Here is a 12502-nt window from a genome sequence, read left to right as displayed (position 1 = left end):
TGAGCTTCTACCTTCTGGCTCTGATTAACTGCTGTTTTTAAAAAAATTGGCTGTTCCGTCCTTCTAAAGGTGTCTGCCCCTGCCTGGTGTTGTCCTCAACTGAATAAAGCTGAGCTTCAACCTTCTGTTCCAAACATACAACAGAAAACTGGTACAATACAAAAAGTGGCCTCCAGCTACAAAAACTTTCACCTACAAGTAGTTAACTGACAGTTTTTTTTCCAGTGAAAACACAGATATGGCATCCAACGAGTGTTGTCCTGTCTCGTCTTCTTTATATTATTGCCAAGAAGCTGCAACTGAATAAAGCTGAGCTTCAACCTTCAGTTCCAAATTACCATTTTTAAAAAAGCAATTGGCTGTTCCGGCCTACTAAAGGTGTCTGTCTGCCCCTGCCTGGTGTTGTCCTCAACTGAATAAAGCTGAGCTTCAACCTTCTGTTCCAAATTACCATTTTTAAAAAAGCAATTGGCTGTTCCGGCCTACTAAAGGTGTCTGTCTGCCCCTGCCTGGTGTTGTCCTCAACTGAATAAAGCTGAGCTTCAACCTTCAGTTCCAAATTACCATTTTTAAAAATGCCATTGGCTGTTCCGGCCTACTAAAGGTGTCTGTCTGCCCCTGCCTGGTGTTGTCCTCAACTGAATAAAGCTGAGCTTCAACCTTCTGTTCCAAATTACCATTTTTAAAAATGCAATTGGCTGTTCCGGCCTACTAAAGGTGTCTGTCTGCCCCTGCCTGGTGTTGTCCTCAACTGAATAAAGCTGAGCTTCAACCTTCAGTTCCAAATTACCATTTTTAAAAATGCCATTGGCTGTTCCGGCCTACTAAAGGTGTCTGTCTGCCCCTGCCTGGTGTTGTCCTCAACTGAATAAAGCTGAGCTTCAACCTTCTGTTCCAAATTACCATTTTTAAAAATGCAATTGGCTGTTCCGGCCTACTAAAGGTGAATGTCTGCCCCTGCCTGGTGTTGTCCTCAACTGAATAAAGCTGAGCTTCAACCTTCAGTTCCAAATTACCATTTTTAAAAATGCAATTGGCTGTTCCGGCCTACTAAAGGTGTCTGTCTGCCCCTGCCTGGTGTTGTCCTCAACTGAATAAAGCTGAGCTTCAACCTTCTGTTCCAAATTACCATTTTTAAAAATGCAATTGGCTGTTCCGGCCTACTAAAGGTGTCTGTCTGCCCCTGCCTGGTGTTGTCCTCAACTGAATAAAGCTGAGCTTCTACCTTCTGCCTCTTACTAACTGCTGTTTTTTTAAAAAATTGGCTGTTCCGGCCTACTAAAGGTGTCTGTCTGCCCCTGCCTGGTGTTGTCCTCAACTGAATAAAGCTGAGCTTCAACCTTCTGTTCCAAATTACCATTTTTAAAAATGCAATTGGCTGTTCCGGCCTACTAAAGGTGAATGTCTGCCCCTGCCTGGTGTTGTCCTCAACTGAATAAAGCTGAGCTTCAACCTTCAGTTCCAAATTACCATTTTTAAAAATGCAATTGGCTGTTCCGGCCTACTAAAGGTGTCTGTCTGCCCCTGCCTGGTGTTGTCCTCAACTGAATAAAGCTGAGCTTCAACCTTCTGTTCCAAATTACCATTTTTAAAAATGCAATTGGCTGTTCCGGCCTACTAAAGGTGTCTGTCTGCCCCTGCCTGGTGTTGTCCTCAACTGAATAAAGCTGAGCTTCTACCTTCTGCCTCTTACTAACTGCTGTTTTTTTAAAAAATTGGCTGTTCCGGCCTACTAAAGGTGTCTGTCTGCCCCTGCCTGGTGTTGTCCTCAACTGAATAAAGCTGAGCTTCAACCTTCTGTTCCAAATTACCATTTTTAAAAATGCAATTGGCTGTTCCGGCCTACTAAAGGTGTCTGTCTGCCCCTGCCTGGTGTTGTCCTCAACTGAATAAAGCTGAGCTTCAACCTTCTGTTCCAAATTACCATTTTTAAAAATGCAATTGGCTGTTCCGGCCTACTAAAGGTGTCTGTCTGCCCCTGCCTGGTGTTGTCCTCAACTGAATAAAGCTGAGCTTCAACCTTCTGTTCCAAATTACCATTTTTAAAAATGCAATTGGCTGTTCCGGCCTACTAAAGGTGAATGTCTGCCCCTGCCTGGTGTTGTCCTCAACTGAATAAAGCTGAGCTTCTACCTTCTGTTCCAAATTACCATTTCTAAAAATGCCATTGGCTGTTCCGGCCTACTAAAGGTGTCTGTCTGCCCCTGCCTGGTGTTGTCCTCAACTGAATAAAGCTGAGCTTCAACCTTCTGTTCCAAATTACCATTTTTAAAAATGCAATTGGCTGTTCCGGCCTACTAAAGGTGTCTGTCTGCCCCTGCCTGGTGTTGTCCTCAACTGAATAAAGCTGAGCTTCAACCTTCTGTTCCAAATTACCATTTTTAAAAATGCAATTGGCTGTTCCGGCCTACTAAAGGTCAATGTCTGCCCCTGCCTGGTGTTGTCCTCAACTGAATAAAGCTGAGCTTCTACCTTCTGTTCCAAATTACCATTTCTAAAAATGCCATTGGCTGTTCCGGCCTACTAAAGGTGTCTGTCTGCCCCTGCCTGGTGTTGTCCTCAACTGAATAAAGCTGAGCTTCAACCTTCAGTTCCAAATTACCATTTTTAAAAATGCCATTGGCTGTTCCGGCCTACTAAAGGTGAATGTCTGCCCCTGCCTGGTGTTGTCCTCAACTGAATAAAGCTGAGCTTCTACCTTCTGTTCCAAATTACCATTTCTAAAAATGCCATTGGCTGTTCCGGCCTACTAAAGGTGTCTGTCTGCCCCTGCCTGGTGTTGTCCTCAACTGAATAAAGCTGAGCTTCAACCTTCAGTTCCAAATAACCATTTTTAAAAATGTTATTGGCTGTTCCGGCCTACTAAAGGTGTCTGTCTGCCCCTGCCTGGTGTTGTCCTCAACTGAATAAAGCTGAGCTTCAACCTTCTGTTCCAAATTACCATTTTTAAAAATGCAATTGGCTGTTCCGGCCTACTAAAGGTGTCTGTCTGCCCCTGCCTGGTGTTGTCCTCAACTGAATAAAGCTGAGCTTCAACCTTCAGTTCCAAATTATCATTTTTAAAAATGCCATTGGCTGTTCCGGCCTACTAAAGGTGTCTGTCTGCCCCTGCCTGGTGTTGTCCTCAACTGAATAAAGCTGAGCTTCAACCTTCTGTTCCAAATTACCATTTTTAAAAATGCAATTGGCTGTTCCGGCCTACTAAAGGTGTCTGTCTGCCCCTGCCTGGGGTTGTCCTCAACTGAATAAAGCTGAGCTTCTACCTTCTGCCTCTTACTAACTGCTGTTTTTTTAAAAAATTGGCTGTTCCGGCCTACTAAAGGTGTCTGTCTGCCCCTGCCTGGTGTTGTCCTCAACTGAATAAAGCTGAGCTTCAACCTTCTGTTCCAAATTACCATTTTTAAAAATGCAATTGGCTGTTCCGGCCTACTAAAGGTGAATGTCTGCCCCTGCCTGGTGTTGTCCTCAACTGAATAAAGCTGAGCTTCAACCTTCAGTTCCAAATTACCATTTTTAAAAATGCAATTGGCTGTTCCGGCCTACTAAAGGTGTCTGTCTGCCCATGCCTGGTGTTGTCCTCAACTGAATAAAGCTGAGCTTCAACCTTCAGTTCCAAATTACCATTTTTAAAAATGCAATTGGCTGTTCCGGCCTACTAAAGGTGTCTGTCTGCCCATGCCTGGTGTTGTCCTCAACTGAATAAAGCTGAGCTTCAACCTTCAGTTCCAAATTACCATTTTTAAAAATGCCATTGGCTGTTCCGGCCTACTAAAGGTGAATGTCTGCCCCTGCCTGGTGTTGTCCTCAACTGAATAAAGCTGAGCTTCTACCTTCTGTTCCAAATTACCATTTCTAAAAATGCCATTGGCTGTTCCGGCCTACTAAAGGTGTCTGTCTGCCCCTGCCTGGTGTTGTCCTCAACTGAATAAAGCTGAGCTTCAACCTTCAGTTCCAAATAACCATTTTTAAAAATGTTATTGGCTGTTCCGGCCTACTAAAGGTGTCTGTCTGCCCCTGCCTGGTGTTGTCCTCAACTGAATAAAGCTGAGCTTCAACCTTCTGTTCCAAATTACCATTTTTAAAAATGCAATTGGCTGTTCCGGCCTACTAAAGGTGTCTGTCTGCCCCTGCCTGGTGTTGTCCTCAACTGAATAAAGCTGAGCTTCAACCTTCTGTTCCAAATTACCATTTTTAAAAATGCAATTGGCTGTTCCGGCCTACTAAAGGTGTCTGTCTGCCCCTGCCTGGTGTTGTCCTCAACTGAATAAAGCTGAGCTTCAACCTTCTGTTCCAAATTACCATTTTTAAAAATGCAATTGGCTGTTCCGGCCTACTAAAGGTGTCTGTCTGCCCCTGCCTGGTGTTGTCCTCAACTGAATAAAGCTGAGCTTCTACCTTCTGCCTCTTACTAACTGCTGTTTTTTTTAAAAATTGGCTGTTCCGGCCTACTAAAGGTGTCTGTCTGCCCCTGCCTGGTGTTGTCCTCAACTGAATAAAGCTGAGCTTCAACCTTCTGTTCCAAATTACCATTTTTAAAAATGCAATTGGCTGTTCCGGCCTACTAAAGGTGTCTGTCTGCCCCTGCCTGGTGTTGTCCTCAACTGAATAAAGCTGAGCTTCTACCTTCTGCCTCTTACTAACTGCTGTTTTTTTAAAAAATTGGCTGTTCCGGCCTACTAAAGGTGTCTGTCTGCCCCTGCCTGGTGTTGTCCTCAACTGAATAAAGCTGAGCTTCAACCTTCTGTTCCAAATTACCATTTTTAAAAATGCAATTGGCTGTTCCGGCCTACTAAAGGTGAATGTCTGCCCCTGCCTGGTGTTGTCCTCAACTGAATAAAGCTGAGCTTCAACCTTCAGTTCCAAATTACCATTTTTAAAAATGCAATTGGCTGTTCCGGCCTACTAAAGGTGTCTGTCTGCCCATGCCTGGTGTTGTCCTCAACTGAATAAAGCTGAGCTTCAACCTTCTGTTCCAAATTACCATTTTTAAAAATGCAATTGGCTGTTCCGGCCTACTAAAGGTGTCTGTCTGCCCCTGCCTGGTGTTGTCCTCAACTGAATAAAGCTGAGCTTCTACCTTCTGCCTCTTACTAACTGCTGTTTTTTTAAAAAATTGGCTGTTCCGGCCTACTAAAGGTGTCTGTCTGCCCCTGCCTGGTGTTGTCCTCAACTGAATAAAGCTGAGCTTCAACCTTCTGTTCCAAATTACCATTTTTAAAAATGCAATTGGCTGTTCCGGCCTACTAAAGGTGTCTGTCTGCCCCTGCCTGGTGTTGTCCTCAACTGAATAAAGCTGAGCTTCAACCTTCTGTTCCAAATTACCATTTTTAAAAATGCAATTGGCTGTTCCGGCCTACTAAAGGTGTCTGTCTGCCCCTGCCTGGTGTTGTCCTCAACTGAATAAAGCTGAGCTTCTACCTTCTGCCTCTTACTAACTGCTGTTTTTTTAAAAAATTGGCTGTTCCGGCCTACTAAAGGTGTCTGTCTGCCCCTGCCTGGTGTTGTCCTCAACTGAATAAAGCTGAGCTTCAACCTTCTGTTCCAAATTACCATTTTTAAAAATGCAATTGGCTGTTCCGGCCTACTAAAGGTGTCTGTCTGCCCCTGCCTGGTGTTGTCCTCAACTGAATAAAGCTGAGCTTCTACCTTCTGCCTCTTACTAACTGCTGTTTTTTTAAAAAATTGGCTGTTCCGGCCTACTAAAGGTGTCTGTCTGCCCCTGCCTGGTGTTGTCCTCAACTGAATAAAGCTGAGCTTCAACCTTCTGTTCCAAATTACCATTTTTAAAAATGCAATTGGCTGTTCCGGCCTACTAAAGGTGAATGTCTGCCCCTGCCTGGTGTTGTCCTCAACTGAATAAAGCTGAGCTTCAACCTTCAGTTCCAAATTACCATTTTTAAAAATGCAATTGGCTGTTCCGGCCTACTAAAGGTGTCTGTCTGCCCCTGCCTGGTGTTGTCCTCAACTGAACAAAGCTGAGCTTCCACATTCTGGCTTTCGCCCTATACTATCAGATATTAAACTGCATTTGGCCTACTAGTGTGGTTATGCCCTTGAAACAGTGTCTGCTGCTCTTGGGTTTGCTACTCCACTGAACTTAGCAATGCCGCCTGTTTAGTCCTGTTACCAATTTTGAACTGCATTTAGCCTACTTTATTCTTTGGCCCTATATCTGTTTCCTCCTCATCCTGCCCATTGCCCAGCCACTGCTAGATGAGTCTGCTGGTACATTGACCTAGACCACTACATTCCCCTTATACTCTACACAGCCAGAATCTGACCCTGCTGAAAGTAAGGTTCCCCTTCCCGCATGTTATACCACCTTACACAGGGACAGAGAGGAAGGTGCAGATGAAAGTGCAGGTTCCTTCATCAGGTGGGGGGGCATACTCGTTGGCGACGTCACTGGCACAGGGCCCCTCAGAGTACGCAAAAGTGTCGCTGCTGGTGGGAGGCGCCCCCGCCATGCAAACACACATCGCTGTACTTTGAGGGGCCCTGTGCCAGTGCCAATGCGAACGAGTGGGCCCCCCCTGCTTGCTCAGGATCACAGCACTTGCAACGTTGAAATACTTACCTTTCCCTGCAACACCGCCGTGACGTAGTCCGCATTTCCTGGGCCCACGAAAAACTTGAGCCGGCCCTACTCCCCCCACAACTTTTGCCAAATGACCCCCAATTCCCTATGCCCAACTATTATTATAAAGTTAATTAAGATTGACAAGCTTCAGAAACAAGAATGGATGTTTTTGGCATTAAAATGGGCACTGTAGGTGTTTTCCTGGCCTCCACTCACTGCCGACTATGCTTCCCCATTGACTTGCATTGGGTTTCGTGTTTCGGTCGATCCCCGACTTTTAGCGATAATCGGCCGACTGCACTCGACTCGACTCTGGACAAAATCGGGTTTCACAAAACCCGACTCGATCTTAAAAAAATGAAAGTCGCTCAACTCTAGTAACAGGCATCTCCTAACGTCTAGTGTATGGAGTAGCTCTTCTTTAGGGTTGGAGGGATTGGGAAGAAAGGATGGTAAAACTATCTCCTGTGACCTGTGAAACCGTGATGACACTTTTGGTAAATAGGCTGGGTCCGGTCTGAGGACTACCCTATCTGGCAGAAACTCTGTGTAAGGGGAAATTCTGGAGAGAGCTTGTATGTCCCCTACCCTACGGGCAGATGTTATCGCTACCAGAAATGCTGTTTTAAGGGATAGGGCCTTGATTGAAGCTGATTGTAATGGTTCAAACGGCTCTCTAGTCAATGCTGACAGGACTAGATTAAGATCCCACGGCATAGATCTATCCTTATGTATGGGTCTAGCCCTGCTAGAAGCTTTAATGAACCTTGAGATCCAATAATTATTGGCGATGTTACAGGAAAACAAGGCCCCTAGGGCCGAGACTTGTACCTTTAGGGTACTAGTGGATAGATCTAGCTCTAAGCCCCTTTGCAGGAATTCTAAGATCTGTTTTATAGGAATTCCCTCCCCTAAATTAAAGTCAGAAGAGGCTAGGAATTTCCGCCAGGTTCTAGCATAGATTGTTGTTGTAATCTGCTTTCTACTTTTCATAAGGGTTTCAATCAAATTTGGGGAGAACCCTTTGTCCCTCAGTAACGCCCTCTCAAACTCCATGCCGTTAAATGGAGATTCTTTACTTGAGGATGGCTGATCGGACCCTGGTGGAGCAAATCTGGGATGTCCGGAAGCACCCAGGGGTCCTCCACTGACATGATCCTGAGCCAGGTGAACCAGGCCCTTCTGGGCCAAAATGGGGCAATCAAAATAACTCTTGCCCGATCCTCTCTTATCTTCCTGATTACCAGAGGTATCAAGGCCAGCGGGGGGAACGCATAAGCCAGCCGAAAGTTCCAACTGATCAGAAAGGCGTCTACCGCTAGAGGATTCTCCCTGGGATTTAGGGAACAGAATTTTACTGTCTTTCGATTGTCCCTGGTGGCAAATAAATCCACCTCTGGATGTCCCCATTTGTGGACAATCTGGTCGAACACAAGACTGTTTAGAGACCACTCCCCTTGTTTCAGGGTGTTGCGGCTTAGAAAGTCCGCTTTTACATTTTCTTTTCCTCTTATGTGCAGTGCGGTTAAAGATAGAAAATGGTCTTCCGCAGTCTGGAATAGACGATCTGTCACCTTCATCAATGATTCGGAATGAGTTCCACCCTGGTGATTTATGTACGCGACCGCCACCTGGTTGTCCGAGAGGATCTTGACGTGGTGACCCTGCAGATATGAGAGTAATTTTTTAACTGACAGTTCAACCGCCATTAATTCTTTTTGGTTGGAGGAGGCTGATGTTAAGGGGTCCCATAGACCCTGAACTATCATGTCGTCCATGTGTGCTCCCCAACCTGAAGGGCTAGCGTCTGTCGTTACAATACGTGTCGCCTGTGTCACCCAGGGAACTCCTGCCGATAAATTGTCAGTGACTAGCCACCATCTAAGAGATGTCAGTGCTTCTGGACCCAAAGTAATCTGACTTTGCAAGAAGCCTTGCAAGATTCTGTCATTAACCAGTACCTCGGATTGTAAGGGTCTGGTGTGAAATTGGGCCCACCGGACAGCAGGAATACACGAGGTTAGAGATCCTAACAGTGACATAGCCTGTCTAAGTGTCATGGATGGATTATCAGTTGCTCTAGACACCTGTTGTTGGATGTGTAATAACTTGTCGGGCGGAAGACAACACTGTTGGGTCTCTGAATTTAACAACAGTCCTAAGAATCTCTGTATTTTCTGGGGCTGTAATCGGGATTTTTCATAATTCACAATCCACCCCAGATGCTCAAGTTTGGTTGTGGTTGTCTGTAGCTGAGAGAGGCAATGGTCTGCTGAATTCCCAACTATAAGGAAATCATCCAAATAGGGGACAATTAAGATGTCAGACTCTCGTAAGTGCGCCATGACTTCGGCCACTATCTTGGTAAACACCCTAGGAGCCGCTGATAAGCCAAAGGGAAGAGCTCTAAACTGGAAATGACGAATTTGTCCCCCCATTGACACAGCTACCCTCAGGAATCTCTGGAAGTCTTCATGTATTGGGACATGATAGTACGCGTCCTTTAGATCTACAACTACCATGAAGCAGTGTTTAAACAACATTTTTATTGCTGAACCAATTGATTCCATCTTGAACGATTCATTGGTCAGAAAATTATTAAGGCCTTTAAGATTTATGATCGTTCTAAATGATCCGTCTGGCTTCTTGATCAGAAAGAGAGGAGAGTAAAATCCTCTCCCTCTTTCTGATACTGGAATTTCAACCAAAACATTCTTGAAGCATAAGTTTGTGACCTCTGCTTCCAAGGCTGCTTGCTCAAGGGGGGAGGAATGTAAAGGGGTTAAATTAAATTTATCTCGAGGCCAGTGATCAAAGTCAAGTCTTAGACCTTTCGCTATGATGCCTCGGACCCATTTACTGTTTGTAATGTCAAACCAAGCTGATGAGAATGCTGACAGTCTACCCCCCACGGGGACCGCTAGTCATTGGTCCGGTTTTTTCTGATCTTTCGAGGAACGGCGAAACATATAGCCCGTACCTCTTCCGCGTCTGTCCTCCCATCTAAAACTCTCTCTAGAGGGTGAGGATCCGCGTTTTTTCCCGCGACCAAATCTCCTTTTAATAAAGGGTCTGCGGTAGGATGCTGAAGATGGATTGGGAAATTTCTTCTTATCATCCCCCGCTTTCTCCAGCAACTCATCCAGAGTTGGTCCAAAGAGATATTCTCCTTTACACGGAATGGCGCAGAGTTTAGTTCTGGATTGAATGTCGCCAGACCAGCACTTCAACCATAAAGCTCTACGAGCCGCGTTGGAGAGTCCTGCCGCTCTAGCCGCCATCCTGACTGAGTCCACAGATGCGTCTGACAGAAAGGCCGCAGCATTCTGCATTGTTGGTAAAGCCTTCAGAATGGAATCTCTGGAAGCGCCGTCCTTGAGCTGGGACTCTAACTGATCCAGCCAGACCATTAAAGACCTGGCTGTACAAGTCGCGGCAACTGCTGGTCTTAGAGATCCTGCCGCCGTCTCCCAGGTTCCTTTAAGAAAAGCATCTGCCTTTCTGTCAAGGGGGTCTTTGAGGGTCCCCATATCCTCAAACGGCAATGAGGCCTTCTTCGACGCTTTTGCCACCGCCACATCCAGCTTAGGGGCTTTATCCCATGTTTCCACAACCGGATCGTCGAAAGGGTACCTGCGTTTCAACGCTGGCGGTAAGGAACCCTTTTTCTCGGGTTTCTTCCATTCAGAATCAGGTCTTGGATTTTTTCGTTCACCGGGAAAGATCTATGTTTCTTACGATCCAATCCGCTGAACATCATATCCTGCTTTGAGGGCTGCGGTTTGGGCTCTTCTATCCCCATTGTGCCTCTAACAGACTTGACGACTTTGTCAATTCTATCCAGGGGTAGACAGAATCGTCCAGACTCCTCATCTGATGAAGAGGAGGAAGGACCTGAGTGATAGGCACCCTCTTCTCTTTCTTCCTCCGAAGAATTAGAGTCCAGGGGGGTCCTATGTTTGGAACCTCCCGCTTGAGACAGGGACCGTAAGGATTCCCTTACTTCCAAACGGATCATTTCTTTCAGGTTAGCCACACTCACAGATTCTTCCGCTACCTAGGGGAGGACAATATAGGTGATAACTACTATCTGACCTAATGTCACTTCCACCCAACCACTCCTGTAGACCTCACCGTCTGTTGTATACAGGGGGCACATAATTTTTTGGGGCAAGAATCAGGTAAGGGGACCCCACAGAGGGCACATTCCTTATGCCTTGACTTGTCCGTGCTTTTCTTCCCCTAGAATGATAAAGTATAGGGGGCCTGCGTCACAGAGTGAACTTTCACGTAGATCACTTACCCGTGCGCCAAAGTAAATACCGGAATACGAGGGGGTTCTTTCCTAGCCGAAGCTCTGGATCCTTTTGCGGACGAGCTTCTTCGACTGGACTGGTCGCTTCTGTCTTTGGGCTTCTGACGCACCTCATCCAGCTGCTGCTGCTGCTGCTGCTGCTGCTCACCACCACTCTCCATGATGATTTGCGACCAAAAGCAGGGCTCTGTAGTTGTCACCTGCTTAAATCCCCCTTGGATACGGTCAGCAGATAGGTCAGACGCTGCCCCATTGGCTCAGGATACCGCAGGGAGGCAGGAACCATGTGGGAGAAAACCGGCATCAGGATGCTATGGGCGCCGCCATCTTGGATCGACTGCGCATGCGCAGACACCCGGCGACCCGGAAGCGGCTGCTAACTCCGCCCCCTCACGTCACTGCACCCGGAAACGCTCCAGCACACGCTGAGAGCGGTGCAGGACGCCGGGAACGGACCGCAGCGCTCCGGGAGTTCACCCAGGCAGCCCTGACGCCGGCACCCCACATTCACCGCACCGCTGCACCACCAATGGGTATACTTACCGGCGCCGACGCTGATGGAGGCAGGAAATCCTCCGGACTCCGCTCCCTGCTGCGAACGCCACCGCGTGCAGTCCAGCCAGGACCACCGTGGCGTCTCCAGGGTTCTCCGCACCGGCCGAGGTAGGAGACCCCCCCGCTACCAGATTCGGTCCGGCCGGCCTGGGCTCCTTTAGCTAATCTGTAGGCACCCGTCCCTTTAGGAACAGGAAACCAACTGATGCAGGGGAGAGGTGCCGCCCTTTTGTATCTGTAGGTTTCCTGTTCCTAATGGGCGGATCCCCTCTCTCGTCGTGCTGTCATGGGAGTCCGAGTAAATATGTCCTTCTCAAGCTACGCTCATAAATTGGGTCCTTGTTTTATCGATCCATTCAAGATGCTAAATAAGATAAATATTGTATCCTAAAGCTCAAGCTCCCGGCCTCTTTACAAATCCCTAACTCATTCCATGTGTCTCTCCTCAAGCATGTTCTATTAAACTATTTCTTGAAGGAACCAAATACCACTCCTGCTCCAGTCAACTCTGAAGATGTTTTTGAGGTAGAGAATACTCTGGCTTCAAGAGGATAAGAGGAAAATACTTTTTTCTAGTAGACTGGAAGGTGTGCGGGTCCTGAAGAGAGGTCATAGTAGCCCAGAAAGAACATCCATTTTCTTGTGGGCTTTATTATACTAATGTCAATCACAACTAGAATTGCATCTATTCTAAAAAATTAAAATCATGTTTAGGCTCCGTAAATACAGTAGACGTAGTAAGGTTTAAATGAGGAGATGAAGGCTTTTCACAGCACACTCATTAACATAATTTGCCATATTCTACACATTTGTCATTTAATATTCCTTATTCTGAAATTCAAAGTGCTAATTCCATCATGTGTCCATGTAGCGTTCTTCCATTGTAAACAATTCATTTAATTCCACCTTAACTTAATTAAATACAAAAGTTCAAATCAATTAAACGTAATTTTCTTGCTATGAAATTCTATTACAGGGTCCAGGAGAAGTTAACATAATTGATGTTGCGCATGGAAATTCAACCAATAATATCATTAAAAAATAATCATGTA

The 12502-nt window shown here is 46.1% G+C and overlaps 1 long non-coding RNA gene across 1 annotated transcript in view; it reads left to right on the top strand.

The window, feature by feature from the left end:
- Nucleotides 1–12502, top strand: part of LOC143793786 (uncharacterized) — a 154663-nt gene that overhangs the window by 28035 nt on the left and 114126 nt on the right. The window lies entirely within an intron of this gene.

This window comes from Ranitomeya variabilis, chromosome 1, assembly GCF_051348905.1.
Source record: "Ranitomeya variabilis isolate aRanVar5 chromosome 1, aRanVar5.hap1, whole genome shotgun sequence".
Classification (NCBI taxonomy): domain Eukaryota; kingdom Metazoa; phylum Chordata; class Amphibia; order Anura; family Dendrobatidae; genus Ranitomeya; species Ranitomeya variabilis.
The sequence above is the reverse complement of the archived record's forward strand: the minus strand, read 5'-3'. Positions and strand labels throughout refer to the sequence as shown.